Source organism: Simochromis diagramma, unplaced genomic scaffold (assembly GCF_900408965.1).
Source record: "Simochromis diagramma unplaced genomic scaffold, fSimDia1.1 OVJJ01000536.1, whole genome shotgun sequence".
Classification (NCBI taxonomy): Eukaryota; Metazoa; Chordata; class Actinopteri; order Cichliformes; family Cichlidae; genus Simochromis; species Simochromis diagramma.
This window is the reverse complement of record NW_024387029.1, coordinates 324,273-336,630: the sequence shown is the minus strand read 5'-3', so window position 1 is coordinate 336,630 and position 12,358 is coordinate 324,273. Positions and strand designations below refer to the sequence as shown.

The 12,358-nt window shown below is 41.5% G+C and overlaps 1 protein-coding gene across 1 annotated transcript in view; it reads left to right on the top strand.

The window, feature by feature from the left end:
• LOC120739446 (major histocompatibility complex class I-related gene protein-like) overlaps nt 1-12,358 on the top strand; it is a 119,401-nt gene that overhangs the window by 3,192 nt on the left and 103,851 nt on the right. The window lies entirely within an intron of this gene.

Here is a 12,358-nt window from a genome sequence, read left to right as displayed (position 1 = left end):
AGAATATAGCAACATAGTTTTTTAAATGATGTAAAGTGCACTGTAAAAGCTAAGTAGTTCTCAGAACTAAAAAGAAATATGCAAACCTGTTGCCTCTAAAAAACTAAGTAAAGCTTACTTAAGTAGTAAAGGTTGTGTTCGTTAATAGTCTGAATAGCCAAGAGGAAGAAGCTGTTTGTGAGTCTGGGGGTGTGGGACAGGTGGTGGGCGGGGTGCAAGGGGGTCACCTGTGATGGTCCTGGTTTTAATGAGACAGGAGAATCGGGCGATGGTCACCAGGGGTGGCTCTTTAAGTTAGGAAAAAGGAAGCAAAGATGAACCTGGAATTTCCCCTAAACAGCCCTGGCATCTGGTTATCATGTCCATCAGCATTAAAGGGAAAAGCAAGAAAAAATACAAAGTAACTCTTGGCTATGATAATTCCTCATCTCTGCAGCTGCCACAGAACACTAAAGTACAAATATGCACACAAATATGTAATTCATGCTAACAGGAGGATGAAAAAAATATTATCATGCTGTTACATTATTAATTTTTATAAAATTGATATTAAAAGAAAAGAAATAAAGAAAAAGAAATAAAGAAAAAGAAATATGCAAACTCATTGCCTCTAAAAAAAACTCATTATGAGTATATAAATTTGGAACTATTGGAACTAAGGAACTATTTTTAGTAGTACTTTATTTTTAGTAGAATATTTATTCTACGTTTGTCATGTTCCTGGGTATGTTGACCCAGCGTTTTAGGTTTAGTTTACAGTATTTGGATGCTGTTTAGCGAAGTTCATTTGCTTATTAGACTCCTTGTGTTTTCTTCCCCTGTATTTAAGTTTCCCCTCACCCTTTGTGTTTTATGCTGCGTGTCTTATGTTATCAAGTTTGTTTTGTCATGTCTGCGTCTCATGTTTCCTGTTTTATTTTGAAGGAGTCGTGTGTTCTTTGCTCATTGTATTTAGTTTCACTTCCCCTGTCCTGTCATTACCCTCATGTCAGTCAGCTGTTCCCCCATGTGTTCCCACGTCCTCTAATCACCTCCTGTGTATTTAAGTCCTCTGTTTTCAGTAGTGATGGCCAAATGAAGCTTTCTGAAGCACTGAAGCTTGTATTGAAAAACGGTTCATTACTCGAAGCTTTTCAACACAGTCCTCTCTGGTGACATCTGGTGGCCAAAAATATGAAGAGCAGCTTGAATCCACAAAATAAAACCAACCGCTTCATTATGACTGCTCACTCTACAGAGTGTAATTCTGTCTGATATTGGGCCTCCGTTGTGTTGCTTTGAACATGTATTTTGGGGGGGGGGGTTAAAAAAATTTGGTTTATTTGTTTAATAAATAATCTTGACCGGTAAACTCTCCTTGTTCAAACATGCACCATGGTGTGGTCTTTTTTTGCTTGTGACTTCTTGATGTTGGTAAATACAATAATTGAAAAATACCACGTTACATATAATATACATATAATAATGTACAACACGTTATGGAGTATGCTTCTGCTGTGAGGTCCTGCCTCCATGCACTTGTGCAAGTGCTAGACGGGTATATTTATAAATAATGTTATATTAGGGAAATTTTCCTATACATATTTTTGACCTGGGGGTAGAATTGATTGTGAAATGGAAAGGGAAAATGCTTATGAACTTGCAAATTAAAATCATGATGCATTTAAAGTAGCCCTTTTTCATTTTTATTTAAGAAGAGAATTTGTTCTAGTGTGTGATGGCCGAACCTGTTCCTTTTCGTGGAGATCATTTCTCCTGCATTAAGGAAAATCCCTTCACATGGCACAGAAGAGGCTGGAGTGCAGAGAAACTGGTAGAGATGCAGTTATACAGTCTACCTGGGCCCCACAAACTATCAGCTAAAGAGAATAAATAGATTAAATTGCTGCACATTTGGCAGACTAACATTTTCAGATTAATTAAACAATGAAATATATATTTTTATAACATTACATGTAAAGAGTCAAGTGGAAGTTTTTCCAAAGTTATTTAATGATATTTATATTATGGAAGCAGATTTTTTGACATTTTAAGTTTTTTCCCATTATAAGATAAAATAAACACGCACAAAACAAAAGCAAACGGCCAGAACACAAAGCTGGAAAACCCACCCGACTGACCAAAATCAACTGTTACGGATTCAAATATTGGGGATGGATACAAGAGGGAAAATCACAATAACAACACTGGTCCGGCCGGGTTGAGTCAAACGATGATTTTAATGATCACACGTGTGGGAGATGGACACCGTACGCAGACAGCATCAGATCTCAAAATGGTGGAGCATTGATCAAACTCTTATAGCCTCTAGTGGCCCCCACCTTATCATAAAAGCCTAAACATTCACATGCTTTCTCTCACACAGCGCCTAAGCTACGACCTTGGCTCCCTGTTTATCTGCTCCTGCTGAGATGGGGCAGAAAACTCCAGTATGTTCTGTTCTCTTCTAATCAGACAAATAAGGCGATGACTTTCTGCGAACAGTATTTCTTATAACTCAGCAGTATAATGCATCATAAAACAATATCATTCATTCACAATAAATCAGCAGTCTAATATAATGCAAATCAGTTTAACAAATGCAATAGTTACCACCTTCTTCTAATTCAGGAGAATAATGCAAACTAAAACTACATAATAATTCACAATCTGTAATTAGGGGTATAACATGGCTGAGCTTTTATACATGATGAATTGCTCTCTTCAGTTGGGTGTCTTCCCTGCTGCCTTTAAAACGGCGGTGGTGAGGCCCCTTCTGAAGAAGAGCAATTTGGATTGTAATGATTTTAATAACTACAGACCTGTATCCAACTTACCATTTTTAAGTAAAGTCTTAGAAAAACTTGTTTTTACTCAGATTACTGATTTTCTCAATGATAGACAGATCCTGGAGATATTCCAGTCTGGATTTAGGGTGAACCACAGCACAGAGACTGCTCTCCTAAAGGTTTTAAATGATCTTAGATGTAACTGGGACGCCCAAAAGCTCTCAGTCCTGGTGCTACTGGATCTAAGCGCAGCCTTTGATACAGTAGACCACACTATTCTTTTAAACAGACTAAAACACATGGTGGGCCTCTCTGGTGCTGTACACAACTGGTTCACTTCCTATCTCTCTGACAGATCTTTTATGGTGAGTATGGATACATGCTCCTCTAAGATCCATAAAATGACATGTGGTGTGCCTCAAGGGTCGGTTCTAGGCCCTGTACTTTTTAATTTGTATATGTTGCCTCTCGGCAGTGTCATCAGGAGGCATGGAGTGAACTTCCACAGTTACGCTGATGACACGCAGCTGTACATCTCCGTGTCTCCTGATGACACCAGACCAATGGATGCCCTTTTTAACTGTATCTTGGATATAAGATCTTGGATGGCAGAAAACTTTTTACAGCTTAACCAGGACAAAACTGAAGTTTTAATTGTCGGTCCTGAGGCTCAGAGAGAGAAACTCTTGTCTAAATTAGAGGCATTTTCACTATGTCCTTCGCTACAAGTGAAAAACCTGGGTGTTATTTTTGACTCTGAGCTTGGTTTTATCCCACATGTTAAACATGTAACCAAAATTGGATTTTATCATCTAAAAAATATAGCCAGAGTCCGCCCTATTCTCTCTCGGGCCAACACGGAGATGCTGATGCATGCTTTTATTACCAGTCGCATTGATTACTGTAATGCCCTGCTCTCTGGTCTTCCTAAGAAGAATATTTCAACTTTACAACTTTTGCAAAACTCGGCAGCTCGTGTGCTGACGAAGACCAGAGGGCGGGCCCACATTACACCGGTTTTAGAATCGCTGCATTGGCTCCCCGTGTGTTTCAGGATCGATTTTAAAGTTCTTTTATTGGTTTTTAAATGTCTTAATGGTCTTGGGCCTTCTTATCTCTCAGATCTGCTTTTACCATACGAACCCTCGCGGACCCTGAGGTCCTCTGGTACTGGCCTTTTGATTGTCCCTAAAGTCAGGACACATACTCACGGAGAGGCAGCTTTTCAGTGGTACGGTCCTCGTCTGTGGAACAGCCTGCCGGAGGAGCTCAGGGCCGCAGAGAATGTGCATGTTTTTAAGAACAGGCTCAAGACCCACCTTTTTAATTTAGCTTTTACTTAGCGTTTATTTATTTTTTATGCTTATTTATTCTATCCTGTTATTCTATTATTAATTTAGGATTTACCTAATATTTATTGATTTTATTCTTATTCATTTTTTAATCTTCTTACTCTATTTACAGTGGGGCAAAAAAGTATTTAGTCAGCCACTGATTGTGCAAGTTCCCCCACCTAAAATGATGACAGAGGTCAGTAATTTGCACCAGAGGTACACTTCAACTGTGAGAGACAGAATGTGAAAAAAAACATCCATGAATCCACATGGTAGGATTTGTAAAGAATTTATTCGTAAATCAGGGTAGAAAATAAGTATTTGGTCAATAACAAAAATACAACTCAATACTTTGTAACATAACCTTTGTTGGCAATAACAGAGGTCAAACGTTTACTATAGGTCTTTACCAGGTTTGCACACACAGTAGCTGGTATTTTGGCCCATTCCTCCATGCAGATCTTCTCGAGAGCAGTGATGTTTTGGGGCTGTCGCCGAGCAACACGGACTTTCAACTCCCGCCACAGATTTTCTATGGGGTTGAGGTCTGGAGACTGGCTAGGCCACTCCAGGACTTTCAAATGCTTCTTACGGAGCCACTCCTTTGTTGCCCGGGCGGTGTGTTTTGGATCATTGTCATGTTGGAAGACCCAGCCTCGTTTCATCTTCAAAGTTCTCACTGATGGAAGGAGGTTTTGGCTCAAAATCTCACGATACATGGCCCCATTCATTCTGTCCTTAACACGGATCAGTCGTCCTGTCCCCTTGGCAGAAAAACAGCCCCATAGCATGATGTTTCCACCCCCATGCTTCACAGTAGGTATGGTGTTCTTGGGATGCAACTCAGTATTCTTCTTCCTCCAAACACGACGAGTTGAGTTTATACCAAAAAGTTCTACTTTGGTTTCATCTGACCACATGACATTCTCCCAATCCTCTGCTGTATCATCCATGTGCTCTCTGGCAAACTTCAGACGGGCCTGGACATGCACTGGCTTCAGCAGCGGAACACGTCTGGCACTGCGGGATTTGATTCCCTGCCGTTGTAGTGTGTTACTGATGGTGACCTTTGTTACTTTGGTCCCAGCTCTCTGCAGGTCATTCACCAGGTCCCCCCGTGTGGTTCTGGGATCTTTGCTCACCGTTCTCATGATCATTTTGACCCCACGGGATGAGATCTTGCGTGGAGCCCCAGATCGAGGGAGATTATCAGTGGTCTTGTATGTCTTCCATTTTCTGATGATTGCTCCCACAGTTGATTTTTTCACACCAAGCTGCTTGCCTATTGTAGATTCACTCTTCCCAGTCTGGTGCAGGTCTACAATACTTTTCCTGGTGTCCTTCGAAAGCTCTTTGGTCTTGGCCATGGCGGAGTTTGGAGTCTGACTGTTTGAGGCTGTGGACAGGTGTCTTTTATACAGATGATGAGTTCAAACAGGTGCCATTCATACAGGTAACGAGTGGGGGACAGAAAAGCTTCTTACAGAAGACGTTACAGGTCTGTGAGAGCCAGAGATTTTCCTTGTTTGAGGTGACCAAATACTTATTTTCCACCCTAATTTACGAATAAATTCTTTACAAATCCTACCATGTGAATTCATGGATTTTTTTTCACATTCTGTCTCTCACAGTTGAAGTGTACCTCTGGTGCAAATTACTGACCTCTGTCATCATTTTAAGTGGGGGAACTTGCACAATCGGTGGCTGACTAAATACTTTTTTGCCCCACTGTATATTTATATTTAAATTGTATCCTGTTCTTATTTATTTTATCATTTTACCCTGTATATATCGTATTGCGTCATATCTCCAGTGTTTCCTCGGAGGGCGCTCTCTGCACCGGGGCTGTTATTGACCGTGGCTGCTGGGTCTCTGGGGTCCTCTCAGCCTGGTTGGGGGGCTCCTTGGCCTCCCTCCTGCTGTGTGCCCAGCCCGGAGGCTGCGGTCTGTGACCGGCTCCCGGTGCAGACGGCTCTCTGTTATAATGTTTCCTCACTTGGCTCATGCGAGCCCAGCCCAATTTTTACTCTTTAAGTGTGCGCATGTGTGTGTGTGTGGGGGTGGGGGGATATATGTGTATTGAGAGTGTGGGGAGTGCGTTGGAGGGTGGGGTGGGCTGCTTTTAACTATGTAAAGCACTTTGTGCTACATTTTTTCTGTATGAAAAGTGCTTTATAAATAAAGATTGATTGATTGATTGATTGATAAAATAATATTATAATCTCACACTCCCCCTGATGAGCTCTTTAGAATAAAGAGCTCACCTACACCCTGTAATCCAGTGTGGCCGGGTTCATTTCTTCTCACTCCTGAGACCCTTTGTCCCCCTGTTGGGCGAACCATATGTGAGATGACCTCTGTGTTTGAGCAGTTCAGATGCAAGAAAAACTATTATTACAACAGTAGCCGGTACAGATGACACCTCCATCACTCCCCAGTTCTTCCACAGCTTTATTTTGGTGCTACCTTATACCCTTCAGACGTACTCAGACTAGAACCTCTGTCCAAGGAGCTTTTAGCCTTTATTTTATTGCTGCAGCTACCAGTGTCTTCCAGTTGGGTGATCCTCTGCTCTTCTTTCTTCAACCTCAGGGGTTAGACAACCCTTCAGTCGTTGCACAGATCAGGGGATTATTCTGCCCCGATTTCAAACAACGATCTGTGTATCCTCGGGTCCTGTGTGTCCTGTGTATCCCCCAGAAAAAGGAACAGGAACGTGTCCCCCTTTTGCCTAAGAGCCTCTTGAACCTCGCTGGTCTGGTGTTCCTGGATTTCCGCCAACCCCTTCATGGTTATTGCTGTGTTTATGGGATCCATCCTTTGAGGTGACTAATCGGAGCCCAAACGCCATGACACTTGAACCCAGTTGGTGTCTTGGCAGTCACTGTGTCTGTCTCTGCTGCGAAGGATCCTCGTATATCTGTGACCTCATCTGGTGTCTGTTCCTGTCTCTGTAAGAGACAGAAAACCAAAACACCTCTCTGCCTAGCTCTAATAATCTAATGTTGTTAGCTACTGATCTTCTGGCGATTCAGAATTGGTTTAGAATATTCAGAATGTCCCAGGGACTTATTCTAATCATATCCTATGTGTGTGTAAGCGTGTACAGTGGGGCAAAAAAGTATTTAGTCAGCCACTGATTGTGCAAGTTCCCCCACCTAAAATGATGACAGAGGTCAGTAATTTGCACCAGAGGTACACTTCAACTGTGAGAGACAGAATGTGAAAAAAAACATCCATGAATCCACATGGTAGGATTTGTAAAGAATTTATTCGTAAATCAGGGTAGAAAATAAGTATTTGGTCAATAACAAAAATACAACTCAATACTTTGTAACATAACCTTTGTTGGCAATAACAGAGGTCAAACGTTTACTATAGGTCTTTACCAGGTTTGCACACACAGTAGCTGGTATTTTGGCCCATTCCTCCATGCAGATCTTCTCGAGAGCAGTGATGTTTTGGGGCTGTCGCCGAGCAACACGGACTTTCAACTCCCGCCACAGATTTTCTATGGGGTTGAGGTCTGGAGACTGGCTAGGCCACTCCAGGACTTTCAAATGCTTCTTACGGAGCCACTCCTTTGTTGCCCGGGCGGTGTGTTTTGGATCATTGTCATGTTGGAAGACCCAGCCTCGTTTCATCTTCAAAGTTCTCACTGATGGAAGGAGGTTTTGGCTCAAAATCTCACGATACATGGCCCCATTCATTCTGTCCTTAACACGGATCAGTCGTCCTGTCCCCTTGGCAGAAAAACAGCCCCATAGCATGATGTTTCCACCCCCATGCTTCACAGTAGGTATGGTGTTCTTGGGATGCAACTCAGTATTCTTCTTCCTCCAAACACGACGAGTTGAGTTTATACCAAAAAGTTCTACTTTGGTTTCATCTGACCACATGACATTCTCCCAATCCTCTGCTGTATCATCCATGTGCTCTCTGGCAAACTTCAGACGGGCCTGGACATGCACTGGCTTCAGCAGCGGAACACGTCTGGCACTGCGGGATTTGATTCCCTGCCGTTGTAGTGTGTTACTGATGGTGACCTTTGTTACTTTGGTCCCAGCTCTCTGCAGGTCATTCACCAGGTCCCCCCGTGTGGTTCTGGGATCTTTGCTCACCGTTCTCATGATCATTTTGACCCCACGGGATGAGATCTTGCGTGGAGCCCCAGATCGAGGGAGATTATCAGTGGTCTTGTATGTCTTCCATTTTCTGATGATTGCTCCCACAGTTGATTTTTTCACACCAAGCTGCTTGCCTATTGTAGATTCACTCTTCCCAGTCTGGTGCAGGTCTACAATACTTTTCCTGGTGTCCTTCGAAAGCTCTTTGGTCTTGGCCATGGCGGAGTTTGGAGTCTGACTGTTTGAGGCTGTGGACAGGTGTCTTTTATACAGATGATGAGTTCAAACAGGTGCCATTCATACAGGTAACGAGTGGGGGACAGAAAAGCTTCTTACAGAAGACGTTACAGGTCTGTGAGAGCCAGAGATTTTCCTTGTTTGAGGTGACCAAATACTTATTTTCCACCCTAATTTACGAATAAATTCTTTACAAATCCTACCATGTGAATTCATGGATTTTTTTTCACATTCTGTCTCTCACAGTTGAAGTGTACCTCTGGTGCAAATTACTGACCTCTGTCATCATTTTAAGTGGGGGAACTTGCACAATCGGTGGCTGACTAAATACTTTTTTGCCCCACTGTATGCATTTAGCCCTCTGCACTCAAGGCATTTCCTACACTTAATCAGTCCGGACCATCACGCCGAACGAAGCTTATGACCTTCAAAAGACCGAGTGCCAACTCATTATAAGCACATTTGCAAGGTGTGTCTGAAAATTATTAAAACCACTCATTTTAACAAAAGACATCAAAAACAAATTAGCCATTTTTAATTCTAACCTTTGCCCCCCCGTTTTCACAAAAATCATGTGTTTGCTTCCGCCTACTGTCCCACGGTTTCCTCTCCAGTGTGGTACTCAGCTTCTCATGAACACAGGCATTTTATCTTCTAAACGCTATTCAGTTCATTTCAATAATTAATGCTTAAACATGGAAATAATGATTTATGCTTCTCACTGATTCTCTAAAAAAGTCCGGAAACCTCTTGGGTCACTATTAGCTTAAGCTTTACCACACCTAAGTTATTAAAAACACAAATGAAGTCATAAAAATGTTCATTTAACCCTTGTTCGATGTTAAAACTCGACTTCCCCCCCCTTTTTGACACATTCCCATGTGTCAAATCAACGGAGCTAGAAAATTAAAAGAAAAGGTTAGTGACCTCATATCTTAGAAAGTATGAGACCTTCTCCCATCCAGTGTCGTTGCTCCAGTCCTGCCATCGGGTGCCAGGGAATGAAGTCAATTTAAATGTCATGTTAGATCTGTTCAACTCCTGGCTCCGCCCATAGCCTGCGTCCGCAGAATTGCCAAGAAACAAAACCTGTAATAATACGAACTTCACTTCAATATGGACCTGTTGACTACTTTAGACACAGCAAAGGAACATGCTCTCCTTCTTGAGGACAGGCACTGACTCCCACTTATCTCCTGGAGCCAACTGTCCCTTATGGAGACACAACATTGCAGCTACAAGGTTTTGCAGATTGTTAAGTTTATCTGTGTAATGCTCTGAATCAGGTATGTAATATTAAATGAATGTTGTTTAATCAGCTGCCACTACTTAAAACTCGGCAAAAGACATAACTGAATAAAAGATCACAAAGAATAGCATGATATCAGTGTTATGTAAGCGCGTGCGGCCTTCCATGCCCAAAGTCACTCCAGTCCATAGATCAGCCAAACATTGCGTTGACTGTAGCTTTTAACCCTTATTAACTTGAGCACAACTCTATAATGAGCAACAAACTGCAATATGTATAAAAATGATCATGGTTACACCTGCAATGAAAGATCATATGACCATTCTGACACCTGTAAATAGAAGATTAACCTGAGGTTATAACAATCACCGTAATACAAATGGTAATGTAATGTCAAAAGCTTCAATAAATGATCAATGCAATGCTTGTTATATGATTATGATGCAATAATAATGCTGATGCTAAAATGACAGTAAAACACCCCCTTTTCATCCCGTTTATAAATTTGACACATAAACGTTTATAAATGCCTCTTTTACTTTTATTTCCCCCTGTTTTCCCCTCACTGACCACAGCAGGGGAATCTATGTTTTGATTCAGCCATGAATGCAGCTCACCTGATTCATCACTGAGCCCCACCGTCACTGGCGTCTGACAGGGTGGCGCTGCATATTCTTCCTTTAATGTCTCTATTTTCAATCTGTTAATTAGAGTGCTTAAACATGAAGTAGACTACGCCCACAACAAGTCAATACAGCTGTAAATGTGGCCAATTATCAATCTATTACCAATCAATAACAAAAAATAGCTTTTATTTTATGCATGCTTTTAGTCAACCACTCACCCAGAGGATCTCCAATCCCAGAAAATTCCTTCTCCTCATTTAATGAGTCTGTCCTCCTTCCATGCCCTGGTAACTGGTCCATCCAGAGCCAGATCATCTCGAAATATACATACAACAAGCCAAACCACACCTTGGTCACACCAACCCTTTTCCGCCCTGAAGATGTCCAACGCCATCTTAGTCTGGACCAGGGTTTTAACAGTTTTGCAATTTTCATTAGTTTTTTATTTTTATTTAGTTTCAACTTCAGATTTTCAATTTTATGTCAGTTGTAATTAGTTTTTACCAATTGTTTGCTAGTTTAGTTTAGTTTTTTTTTTTTTTTGAAAATCCTTAGTTTCAGTTTAGTTTTGATTAGTTTCAGTTATAGTTTTAGTTGTGTTTGCAAAAATTAAGTGTAACAAAATCCCAGTTTCATCCTATCAGTCATGCTCTTCTGCTTATCCTTGGGTGTTGAGACTATTAACTATTAATTCTTGCAGCACCGGGTGTTCGTAATTTTGGTTCAGGTGAATTGATAAACTTTTTGAAGGCAACTGACTCACACAGTTATGTAGATGTCCCCGTCCTGTTGTCTCGGGATGCATCACGCTGCCTTGTCTGGGGTTAGCTTCTGTTTTCTGGGGATGAGGGTTGAGTGTGCTCCCGTACCTTCTCAAGGTAAGCTAGGTTAGGCTTCTGGTGTGAACTTTTCAAGTGCACTTTAAGGTTTGTGGGATTTTTTCCCTTTAGAAATGTCCCTCATTTGCCCCTCAATTTGTCTCTTTCCACTACAAGACACTTGCTTTAAGCAAAGCACAGTCATATTCAAAGTAATCCCAAATTGGACTCTGGCGCTTTCTCCCGACTTTTCCTGACATGATTCTGCGCGTGGACGGAGCAGCAACACAGACGACTCGACTAACGTACTGGCCACCTGCTGGCATAATGAGACAGCAAGCAAAAATCTGGAAACTAAACTTCATTTTCACCCTTGACTATCCGGTTGTTCAGTGATGACGCAATGAATCCTACTTCCGGGTCTAAAGTAGTCTGCGTTTAATATAGCTTTTGTGTTGTTAACATGTTTAATGTTATGTATTTTCTTCTATTTGATCTCAAGAAGCTCCTAAAAACAGTCAGTGATCCCTGTTGACCTCCCTCGGCTTTTATTACCACTAATCATTTATTTAAGCTCAGTTTTTTTTAAAACCTTAGGATGTAACTACAGCCCAGCCCATGCAGCAGTATATGAATGACTAACCTCGTATTGTGGATGGATTATCTCAGTTGCTCTCCTGGCTGAAGTTTGGTCCTTTTACAGCATCCTGCTATGCGATTACATTTGTTCCTGACCACCGAGAACCCTCACGTTAACTTTTATCGAATGGAAAAAAAAGTTAGCTTGTTTATATTATGCTAACATGCTGTGTCGCTAGCGGTCACGTAGCACATCATTATATACCAGCTAGCCAAACTTCAGTAACCCTACAAACGTCACTGCTGTCTAGTTTTCTGTCTTCATTTATGCTGGAAGTGATAACAGAGCTGTACGTTTTAATTTGTTTCCAAAACCCCGCAGTCAGGACATGCTATATTGTATTTAGATAGAAGCTAGCGAGCTAACTCCCTGCTAACTTCTAACTCCATTAAATGTCATAAATTCCGTTTTCATGGATGCCTGGATGTTAAACTCAATTGTTACACCTGGTAGAGCAGAACGCTGATCATTTTATTAAAGATGACTCTCAGTAATGCCATAGTGATCGTTTGATATATGGACCTGCAGTGGAGTTTAGGCCCAGACACAGTTAGTGACG